Below are 12,765 nucleotides of genomic sequence, written 5' to 3' on the forward strand. Positions count from 1 at the left end.
GTCCGAATCCATCCCCCATAAATCTTCAAAATGGTTTTCTGCTGTTTCCCGTTTTCGGTTTAGGCAAATGCCGGCGCTGGTCACGTAATATAGGGCACAGCCAGTTCCGAATTCCTTTCTTCCCTGGAAGATTCCAATTCCTTTAGGGATGCTTAGATGAAATGAGCTACATCGACGGCAAGCCGAACATCTCTTTCAAGGACGTACTGATGTATTATGTCTTCAAATTTTGCTACAAGAAAGATATCCTGTTGTGAAACGTCTTATTTGTAATATCCTTGGAACAGCGAGTCCAAGCATCACAATTTGTAAATAAACGTTATACAAACGACAACGTATGTAGAGGACTTTATCAGCATCCAGACTGTAGAAACATATTACCATAGATAAATACAAACTGATTTACGAGGTCGCATGCATTAGAAGTCCAGTTGAAATCAATGCTTGAATCAATATTAAGATCTCCAAACTGTAAGTCATTGTACTTGTGTATTCCGTTTTATTTAATACATAAACTTGGTTGCTGTATTTTCAAGTTGACCGTTGGAATGACAATTTTTAAAAAATTCTTGATAACATAAGTAAACTGAAGAATTTTGATCAAATGAAAGATACTATAATAAAATTTGTGACTGAATTGAGAACTGATGTGCTGATGAAATTCTCCCTTGGGCTAGAATAAACCATAAATATCAATACAATATTGTTGTAGGAGAAAGATATTGTCAAAAGAGATTTCAGCTTATTTAGCCGTATGAGTTATTCAGCCCAAAGTTAAAATTACTCTGCTGTCCGATAGAGAGCCTTATGTTAGATGACTCAGCTATGTTTTCTTAGCAAAGAGGCAATACGTTATATTAGAATGTCGTTTGGCAATAGATTGAAGTTATAATTTTGCGGGAAAAATAAGTGTAGCTGCAAAAACGACGTTCATTTTGATCCGATGACGACATATGCCACCTGGGGGATAGTAGATATACTGCTAATGCTTGCAAAGTCGTCCACCAACGGATGGCATAGTGGCATAGCTACCAGAGCGCCATCTGTGTCTACCCTTTAATGCTTACAGCCAGAAAGCGGAAAAGCAGGAAGCAAGAAGGCAACCATGGCACGGAATGCACTCGTGCTTCCTACAGCCAACCAAGCGAGTTTGAAAGAGGTAAAATTGCGCCTTCCGAGTGGGCAGATGGTCATACAAGTTGAACGTCCTGAGTTAGTTGTGCAAAGGTGCTGATATCAGTGGTCATGTGCAGAATCTCACACCCGTAGACGGGATTTTAGATGTCCACGCAGCACAGGCGCCCTCCAGAGTCGTCGTATTGTAAGGGCAGCAGTGGCAGATCGTACAGCCACCACAGTCAGATGTCAAAACGGTTACGAACCGTTTATTAGCAGTGCGACACGCACACCTGTAGCTCGTCTGCCACTCTCTCCACAGCATCGACGTGTACGGCTTGACTGGTGCTGTCAGAGGATCACTTGGAAGATGAAATGGCGCGTCGTGTTCTCCGGCTCACAAGTGATGGTAGTTTGCCTGTACAATGTAGACCTAGTGAGCGCTGTCGCGTAGATTGCAATCGTCGGAGGCACACTTGCCCCGCCCCAGGCCTTAGGATCTACATCTACATCCATACTCCGCAAGCCAGCTGAAGGTGTGTGGCAGAGGGACCTTGAGTACCTCTTCGCGAGATGTAAGTAGGAGGGAGCAATACACTGGTTGACTCCTCGGTGAAGGTTTGTTCTCGATACTTCAACAAAAGCCTGTACCGAGCTACTGTGCGTCTCTCTTGCAGAGTCTTCCACTGGAGTATCTATCATCTCCGTAACGCTTTAGCGATTACTAAATAATCCTGAAAAGAAGCGTGCTGCTCTCCGTTGGATCTTATCTCTTCTATCAATCCTATCTAGTACGGATCCTACACCGGTGAGCAGTATTCAAGCAGTGGGCGAACAAGTGTACTGTAACCTACTTCCTTTGTATTCGGACTGCATTTCCTTAGGATTCTTCCAATGAATCTCAGTCTGGCATCTGCTTTACCGACGATCAACTTTATATAATCATTCCATTTTAAATCACTCCTAATGCGTACTCTCAGATAATTTATGGAATTAACTACTTCCAGTTGCTGACCTGCTATATTGTAGCTAAATGATAATGGATCTTTCTTTCTATGTATTCACAGCACATTACACTTGTCTACATTGAATTCAGTTGCCATTCCCTGAACCATGCGTCAATTCGCTGCAGATCCTTCTGCATTTCAGTACAATTTTCCATTGTTACAACCTCTCGATATACCACAGCATCATCCGCAAAAAGCCTCAATGAACTTCCGATGTCATCCACAAGGTCATTTATGTATATTGTGAATAGCAACGGTCCTACGACACTCTCCTGCGGCGCACCTGAAATCACTCTTACTTCGGAAGACTTCTCTCCATTGAGAATGACATGCTGCGTTCTGTTATCTAGGAACTCTACAATCCAATCACACAATTGGTCTGATAGTCCATAAGCTCTTACTTTGTTCATTAAACGACTGTGGGGAGCTGTATCGAACGCCTTGCGGAGGTCAAGAAACACGGCATCTACTTGGGAACCCGTGTCTATGGCCCTCTGAGTCTCGTGGACGAATAGCGCGAGCTGGGTTTCACACGATCGTCTTTTTCGAAACCCATGCTGATTCCTACAGAGGAGCTTTCTAGTCTCCAGAAGAGTCATTACACTCGAACATAATACGTGTTCCAAAATTCTACAACTGATCGACGTTAGAGATATAGGTCTATAGTTCTGCACATCTGTTCGACGTTCCTTCTTGAAAACGGGGATGACCTGTGCCCTTTTCCAACCCTTTGGAACGCTACGCTCTTCTAGAGACCTACGGTACACCGCTGCAAGAAGGGGGCAAGTTCCTTCGCGTACTCCGTGTAAAATCGAACTGGTATCCCATCAGGTCCAGCGGCCTTTCCTCTTTTGAGAGATTTTAATTGTTTCTCTATCCCTCTGTCGTCTATTTCGATATCTACCATTTTGCCATATGTGCGACAATCTAGAGAAGGAACCACAGTGCAGTCTTTCTCTGCGAAACAGCTTTGGAAAAGACATTTAGTATTTCGGCCTTTAGTCTGTCATCCTCTGTTTCAGTACCATTTTGGTCACAGATTGTCTGGACATTTTGTTTTGATCCACCTACCGCTTTGACATAAGACCAAAATTTCTTAGGAATTTTGGGGTGCGATGAGCTGCAACTCTCGTTAACTTTTGGTGGACTCATTAACCAGTAACTCTTACAGAACTACGTCAACAGGCCGAGCAGATGTGGCATAACGTATCCCAGGACAGTATTCGCCATCTGTACAATCGACCGCATGCCGGTATCAGCGCCTGCATTGCCGCCCTTGGAGGCTGGTCGCTAGAGCCTGTCCCATATACCTTCCAATACTAGCACTACTGGAAGAAAAGATATAGTAGACACATGGCTTGGCACAGTCCAGGGAACACACTAAGAGCCTTTGATTACAAAAATCGACACTATACAAATATAGAACGTATCGTAAATAACAGGGAAAAAAGCCACGTGTGAAAGTATACGTCCCAGAAAAGTCGTGCCCGCACAGGGGACGCTTACCAGGTACATGCGACTGCATGATTAAGAACTGCATTGTTAAAAAATATATCGGCTCAACCACTTGTTTTTAGTGTAAAACTCTAAGACTGACGGGCATCCCAGATATGCTCAATAATGTTCATGTCTGGGGAGTTAGGTGGCCAGCGAAAGAGATTAAACTCATAACAGTGTTCCTGGAGCCACTCTGTAGCAATTCCGGACGTGAGAGCTGTGGCGTTGTCCTGCTAGAATTGCCCACGTCAGAATAATAAAAAGTAAAAGAACCTGTTAAAACTCGCTAAACTGGAACATGCACCAGGTACAATAAAATTGATAATAAAATTAAAACATCGTGGCCACTTCCCTTGTTGCAGCCGTGTTTTCCAATGTGCATCTCCACATAGTCGTCAAAATATAAAAAACTCTAAAATGGTATCGCTTTTGGTGTTCAACATCTAACCACATGACTCTCTCCTCTATTGTCGTAAACCGCCCGTGCTTCTTGGTTGATACCACATACCACGTAGCCAAACACGACACTGAACACATTTTTGACGTTGACATTCAAAACCACGTCCTCTCATCAGTATGGATAAAATCAAAAATTACGAACCGCCACTGACTACAGTATGAAATATTGCCATAGTTAGCACAAAGATATTTGAAATAGGAAAGATTCGATTAAGTCCACTTCCAGTTGGTCTTAAATATTTCATACTGACTGCTTCAGTTAACATCCGTTTCGTATAAACAATTTGCTTAACATTAAATTTGGATTTTACAGTCCTCTACCGTCTCTCCGTACTTTTTTTTTTTCGAAAAGTTCACTCAGTGAACAGAATCACAATTAGTGTGCTACACAAGCGATTTGCCTTGGCACAGCGAGATCTTCCAGTAAGCATTCCTGATATGACAGTATCATAATAAATGATTATAGTTTCAATCAAAGGTGACGTCAAAACTAAACTTCAATAAAATTGTTATTTTATCCATGTTGTATCTTGTCAACTCCGCAGCCATTAATGACAGTTGGCGAATGATGCAAATATTTAATTTTGTATTTCCTATAACTAACTTCTCAGATGGAAACCCAGGTCTAAGCAAAGAAGGGAAAGCAGAAAGGTGGAAGGAGTACATAGAGGGTCTATACAAGGGCGATGTACTTGAGGACAATATTATGGAAATGGAAGAGGATGTAGATGAAGATGAAATGGGAGATATGATACTGCGTGAAGAGTTTGACAGAGCACTGAAAGACCTGAGTCGAAACAAGGCCCCCGGGGTAGACAATATTCCATTGGAACTACTGACGGCCGTGGGAGAGCCAGTCCTGACAAAACTCTACCATCTGGTGAGCAAGATGTATGAAACAGGCGAAATACCCTCAGACTTCAAGAAGAATATAATAATTCCAATCCCAAAGAAAGCAGGTGTTGACAGATGTGAAAATTACCGAACTATCAGCTTAATAAGTCACAGCTGCAAAATACTAACACGAATTCTTTACAGACGAATGGAAAAACTAGTAGAAGCCAACCTCGGGGAAGATCAGTTTGGATTCCGTAGAAACACTGGAACACGTGAGGCAATACTGACCTTACGACTTATCTTAGAAGAAAGATTAAGGAAAGGCAAACCTACGTTTCTAGCATTTGTAGACTTAGAGAAAGCTTTTGACAATGTTGACTGGAATACTCTCTTTCAAATTCTAAAGGTGGCAGGGGTAAAATACAAGGAGCGAAAGGCTATTTACAATTTGTACAGAAACCAGATGGCAGTTATAAGAGTCGAGGGACATGAAAGGGAAGCAGTGGTTGGGAAGGGAGTAAGACAGGGTTGTAGCCTCTCCCCGATGTTGTTCAATCTGTATATTGAGCAAGCAGTAAAGGAAACAAAAGAAAAATTCGGAGTAGGTATTAAAATTCATGGAGAAGAAATAAAAACTTTGAGGTTCGCCGATGACATTGTAATTCTGTCAGAGACAGCAAAGGACTTGGAAGAACAGTTGAATGGAATGGACAGTGTCTTGAAAGGAGGATATAAGATGAACATCAACAAAAGCAAAACAAGGATAATGGAATGTAGTCTAATTAAGTCGGGTGATGCTGAGGGAATTAGATTAGGAAATGAGGCACTTAAAGTAGTAAAGGAGTTTTGCTATTTGGGGAGCAAAATAACTGATGATGGTCGAAGTAGAGAGGATATAAAATGTAGGCTGGCAATGGCAAGGAAAGCGTTTCTGAAGAAGAGAAATTTGTTAACATCCAGTATTGATTTAAGTGTCAGGAAGTCATTTCTGAAAGTATTCGTATGGAGTGTAGCCATGTATGGAAGTGAAACATGGACGATAAATAGTTTGGACAAGAAGAGAATAGAAGCTTTCGAAATGTGGTGCTACAGAAGAATGCTGAAGATTAGATGGGTAGATCACATAACTAATGAGGAAGTATTGAATAGGATTGGGGAGAAGAGAAGTTTGTGGCACAACTTGACCAGAAGAAGGGATCGGTTGGTAGGACATGTTCTGAGGCATCAAGGGATCACCAATTTAGTATTGGAGGGCAGCGTGGAGGGTAAAAATCGTAGAGGGAGACCAAGAGATGAATACACTAAGCAGATTCAGAAGGATGTAGGTTGCAGTAGGTACTGGGAGATGAAAAAGCTTGCACAGGGTAGAGTAGCATGGAGAGCTGCATCAAACCAGTCTCAGGACTGAAGACCACAACAACAACAACAACAACAACAACAACAACATAACTAACTTGTAAATTACAATGATAATCAAATATCTCTATACACTGAAGAGTCAAAGATACTGGTACACCTGCCTAATATCGTCTAGGGCCCCCGCGAGCACGCAGATGCGTCGCAACACGACGTGGCATGGTAGTGTTGGAGGGAACTGACACCATGAATCCTGCAGGGCTTTTCATAAATCCGTAAGAGTACGAGCAGGTGGAGATCTCTTCCGAACAACACTTTGCAAGGCATCCCAGATATGCTCAATAATGTTCATGTCTGGGGAGTTAGGTGGCCAGCGAAAGAGGTTAAACTCATAACAGTGTTCCTGGAGCCACTCTGTAGCAATTCCGGACGTGAGAGCTTTGGCGTTGTCCTGCCAGAATTGCCCACGTCAGTCGGAATGCACAATGGACATGAATGGATGCAGGTGATCAGACAGGATGCTTACGTGTATGTCACCTGTCAGCTTCGCATCTAGACGTATCAGGGGTCCCACATCACTCCAACTGCATACGCCCCACGCCAGTACAGAGCCTCCAGTAGCTTGAACAGTCCCCTGCTGACAAAGATTCACGAGGTTGTCTCCATACCCGTACACGACCATCCGCTAGATAAATTTGAATCGAGACTCGTCCGACAAGACAACATGTTTCCAGTCATCAACAGTCGAATGTCAATGTTAGCAGACCCAGGCAAGGCGTAAAGTTATGTGTCGTGAAGTCATCAAGAGTACACGAAAGCCCATGTCGATGATGTTTCGTTGAATGGCTCGCACGCTGACACTTGTTGATGGCCCAGCACTGAAATCTATAGCAATTTGCGGAAGGGCTGCACTTCTGTCACGTTGAACGATTCTCCTCAGTCGTCGTAGGTCCCGTTCTTGCAAGATCTTTTTCCTACCGCAGTGATGTCGGAGATTTGATGTTTTACAGGATTCCTGATATTCACGGTATACTCGTGAAATGGTCTCGCGGGAATATTTCCACTTCATTGCTACCTCGGAGATGCTGTGTCCCATCACTCGTGCGCCGACTGTAACACCACGTTCAGACTCACCTAAATATTGATAATCTGCCATGGTAGCAGCAGTAACCGGTATAACAACTGCGCCAGACACTTGTTGTCTTATATAGGCGTTGCCGACAACAGCGCCATCTTCTGCCTATTTACATATATCTATATTTGAATATGCATTCCTATACTAGTTTCTTTGTCACTTCACTGTATATAAATGTGTATACATATATGTCTGCTTTATAATGTGTGTCGGCCGGTGTGGCCGTGCGGTTCTAGGCGCTTCAGTCTGGAACGCGTGACCGCTACGGTCGCTGGTTCGAATCCTGCCTCGGGCATGGATGTGTGTGATGTCCTTAGGTTGGTTAGGTTTAAGTAGTTCTAGGGGACTGATGACCACAGATGTTAAGTCCCATAGTGCTCAGAGCCATTTGATTTTATAATATGCAATCAGTTTGTTTTAAACTATTTCGTCAATAATTTCCGCAGACAGTAAAAAAATAAAATGAAAATAAACCCAGTAACATCAACTGCCTTAATAGTAAGTTTACGCTCAGAGTGCAAACATTTTTCTGTTGTAAACATGTTATATTTTGCACATCCAAAGTGTCATCTTCGCTCTGTTTACATCCGTGCTCAATATTTAATGAAAGGTATCGTTGTGTCTTTGCTTGATGATAATCTTTGCATTGTGAACAAAAACATCAAGTGTATAGCACATGGGTGATGCTCAAAACTCAGTTTAAGAATATCGTGAAGCGTGCCACAGTAATTTATTTGCAATAAATGTGCTGTGTGGAATTCAGCAACATACACTGTACATCTAGCTAGAAAACCACATGGAGCGCAACAAAAGACACCGCCATCTTCTAGAACTTATGTAAGTGAACACAACTATTTTTCATCAGGCATAAAAAAATTCAAGCACTTCAGTGCACTTTTACCACTGAAAAAACTTCTAAAGAGATTTTAACTGCACAGTCATTTTTGTGCAGTTCAGATCAGGCGACATGCTGCTGGTCAAAACATCTGTATAACGAAAAATCTCATTCATCCTAAGATGAGCATGACACTAAAATAAAACATTTAAAAAGTATTTGTGGCTGGTTGCGTCATTCACTAACTTTCAATAATATTATCTGAAGATAGGTATTGTGACATAGAGTGCATTAAATTTGGTTTTGCCAGGTGAATAAGCTTTACGTAAATAAAGTTACGAGTAGGAGCACAAAATAAAATATTATTGTTTCTCGAACTGTGAAGTCCTCAAATTATTAAAAGAAGCTTGGTATTAGAGCAAAGCATCGAGACGGGACATACCTTAACAATAGCAGGCAGAACTGTAAGTAATACCAATCATTTAACAGTACTTGTGGAAGTCAAGTACTTGAGATGTAACAGGCATATAATCCTTAATCTATCACCTCACAGCTAGTGAAAAGTGAAATTTATGAATGAGGTACGAGAGAAATATTATTCATAGTGACATATTTTCAGCTGCGTTGTGCATCATACAGGGCGGGCAAAACACTCTGAGAAGCTAGTAAGGCTGTTGCAGGGTATGTTGCACTGAGAAATAATTGTTAAAAAAAATTGGATACGTTGCGCTGAGAAATAATTATAAGGAAAAAGACACGATACGTTGCACCGTTTCCGAGTTAATTAGCAATTAGCCAATCAGGCCATTGCGCGATCAAATTGAAGCTGTGCGTCAGAGACGGTGACGCCAAACGTGTCCTTCGTTTGGTTTCCTAAAACCGAACAACGCAGCGATACAAAAATTAGACATAGGACGGTAGTAAGGATCGAACCCGACCCGAAGGTTGAACAGTTTCGCGCGCTATCATGTACGCTATGAGAACCATCGACACTAATTTTATCTGTCGGGCCGGTTGAATTTGCCTGCGAAGTGGGCTGACCGGTTAACTTCAGTGCAACGTATCGAATTTTTTTTTTTACCAATTATTCCACAGCACAACCCATCTTGCAGCACACTTTGCAACATTTTCAGACTGTTTCTGATCACCCTGTATAATAGAGGTATAAGAGAAAGGTATCTAGGAAAGGGGTTTCATCAGCACAGGATCTTACAGCGAGGCAGCAGGCAGACATTTCTGGGATGAAATTTCGGCGCAGTCCCCCTGGCAGAGCATAGGTTTATACAAGACTTGAATATTGATCGATATATTAACTTTCGGCGTACGGCAGAGAAAATGAAACATTCTGTACAATATGTTAAGGTAAATATACCTGCGATACTGAAGAAATTCGGATTAAAAAAGGGGAAATATGCTCTGATAAAGAGAAATTAAGAGTTCTGAGGACACATTCAGAACGGGCGACTGCGTATTCAGAATTCGTCACATTTGCAAATAGAAATGCTGGGAATCAAAGGACATGAAAGGTAAAGAAAAAATTAGAGAGATGGGTATAATATTGCATAGAATGGTGCTCAGCTTAAGAAGAAAAAGAAAAAAATAAATCTTTGTAAATTTGTGAGAAAAAAGCATAGTGAAAGAATAAAAAAGTTACGGATGTTTTTAATGCGTACAGTAAAGGGTGAACAAATTAATGAGCTAGCTTATATGCACATGTGAATTAAGCAGCAGTGATTAATGTAGCGTGATCAAATTGGAGATTAAAGCTTTCAGTTTTTGTCGATATTAAAAAAAATATTTTTCTCTAAATTATTTAAAAGTTGAATTCTCTTAATCTGTTTCCTTGTGCTGGCGAGATGTTAAATTCTCATTCAAGCAACACGTATTCTAAACATCTCACAACAGAACGAGTAGTGAAAATGCTTAACAAATGTTTTCTTCCACGTTCAAAGAAATTAAGACATGAAAATATTGATTTAGCACTCGTACACCTTTTATAAAGTCAGGCAAATAAATCCCTACCACCTGAAGAGAAGATAATTTTTTTTCTCAAGAGTACTTTACCAAGAAGCGCTTATGTACCGCGCTCATTGTCGGTAAAGAAAGCACTCCCTTAAAACCATTAGCTCTTACTACTAAGAGGATTGGAGGACTGATAAAGAAATTTTCTGAAATAAAGCAGGGGGTATTCAGTCTGGCAATCGTCTTAATTGGCTTTAAAACGCTGTACACGGAGCTTAAAAGAACGTTGTTTGTTGCTGTAGCGCTATAGGATTATTTTCTGTAACAAACAAGCCGTTATTTGACTATGGGGTGTTTCAGGAACAGTCTTGACTATATTTTCTACATGAAAGACGGTGGAAAGCTGGAGTGAATAATTTACGCAGCCTAACTGCAGTTTAACTAGTAGCCAGTTGGACGAAGCTTCTTTATGTTGTTGCGTGAACGCGTCTTTCTGACGAAAATAGCTCTATCGTGCATTACTCGTTACTTCATAAGTGCGAGAACACGCCGAAAATTTTATTTTTCAACACGATGAAGCACCGCTCACTGGCACCTGATGGCAAGAGCATTTCTTATCAGGATCAGCTATATGTGGTGTACCGCATTCGAATTGCACCATTGGGCTCATGTGCTCACAGATCACGTTACCTCAAGGCAAGTGATTATTTTTTTTTTTTTTTTTTTGTTGAGGTTTATGAACGACTTCTATGTGCCCCCCGTTCCCCTTCTAAAACTTTGCGCCACCACACAGCAACGGCAGTGGATACAATAATCCCAGATATGTTCGCAAATGTGTGGGACGACTTTGACTGTTGTCTGCGTGTTAGTCGTCCGTCCAATGGAAGTCACAATGAACATTCATGAGTACTAAATGAAAACTTTGAACGTAGTTGTAAAAGTACCTCAAGACTGGATGTACATGTGTGTAAAAGGTGTATACTTGTAACACCAGGTGGTTCGTTCGAAAATAAGAACATTGTAGTCTTGTCCGTAAGTTAAAATTTACTGCAAGCTTGTGTCTCTATTCACAAAGTCTATCAAGTCTTGTGAAATCGGACGAAATTTTTTAAACCACCCTCTATATATGGCGAAGGCCAACGGCCTTGCCGCAGTGGTAACACCGGTTCCCGTCAGATCACCGAATTTAAGCGCTGTCGGGTTGAGCTAGCACTTGGATGGGTGACCATCCGGTCTGCCGAGCGCTGTTGGCAAGCGGGGTGCACTCAGCCCTTGTGAGGCAAATTGAGGAGCTACTTGATTGAGAAGTAGCGGCTCCGGTCTCGGAAACCGACATACGGCCGGGAGAGAGGTGCGTTGACCACATGCCCCTCCAATCCGCATCCAGTGACGCTCATGGGCTGAGGATGACACGGCGGCCAGTCGGTACCGTTGGGCCTTCATGGCCTGTTAGAGAGGAGTTCTTAGTTTTCTATATATGGCGGTCCGCCGCTCGTGGTCTCGCGGTAGCGTTCTCGCTTCCCAAAAAAAGGGTCCCGGGTACGATTCGCGGCGGCGTCATGGATTTTTACCTGCCCCGAGATGACTGGGTGTTGTTGTGTCGTCTTCATCATCATCATTCATCCCCATCATGGTCGTAGGAAGGCAACGGCAAACCATCTCCGTTAGGACCTTGCCTAGTATGGCGGTGCGCTCCTCCCGCATCGTTCCCCTACGCTCTGTCAAGTAGCATGGGCCTTCATTTCCGTTTTCCATACATGGTACGTAGGGGTGTCGGTCACAAATTATATGGTCGTTGAGAGCGTAGCTTTTGATGGAAGGACATGAAAATACATATAACTTACAAAAAATGTTAATGTGTGTGAAATCTTATGGCTTACACACCACTTAACCTCAATTATCCTAAGGACAAACACACACACCCATGCCCGAGGGAGGACTCGAACCTCCGCCGGGACCAGCCGCACAGTCTATGACTGCAGCGCCGCAGACCGCTCAGCTAATCCAGCGCGGCATATACAACTTACACTTTCTCGTTATTCGACAGTGTAGTGAATACGGTAGTCTATGTGAGTTATCCCGAATTCGTATTATTCACAGGAATCAGTATTTTTTCAGTACTGCTTTCCAGCTGTGTGTCCTTGAGTGCCTGATACCGCAGTCACTTTTAAGTTGAACCAGTAAGCCTCCTACCCCGCCTTTTTAAATCATTGAATTCCCATTATAAAACGTCTTCATACATTATGTCCGCCTCGGTACATGCGCTGTAAGCGCGGCAGACGGCCAACGCAAGGAGGTTAGGTTCGATTACCGGTCAGGTCGGAGATTTTCTCCGCTCAGGGATTGGGTGTGGGTGCCGGAGGCTTCCCGGCAGTCGTTCTTCCCGCGAACCATATGCGACTGGAGCAGGAAAGGGAGGTAATGCAGTGGCACGTAAAGTGCCCTCCGCCACACACAGTTGGGTGGCTTGCGGAGTATAGCTTGAGCATTGCTCTTCAGTGTGGGATCCGTACCAGGCGGGTTGACAGAGGAGATAGAGAAGATCCAAAGAAGAGCGGCGC

At 42.6% G+C, this 12,765-nt stretch overlaps 1 pseudogene; it reads left to right on the plus strand.

Annotated features, from left to right (window-relative positions):
* The first annotated feature begins 11,339 nt into the window (after positions 1-11,339).
* LOC124709450 lies at positions 11,340-11,457 on the plus strand (annotated as a pseudogene).
* The last annotated feature ends 1,308 nt before the right edge of the window (positions 11,458-12,765 follow it).

The sequence above is a fragment of the Schistocerca piceifrons genome, chromosome 7 (assembly GCF_021461385.2).
Source record: "Schistocerca piceifrons isolate TAMUIC-IGC-003096 chromosome 7, iqSchPice1.1, whole genome shotgun sequence".
NCBI lineage: Eukaryota > Metazoa > Arthropoda > Insecta > Orthoptera > Acrididae > Schistocerca > Schistocerca piceifrons.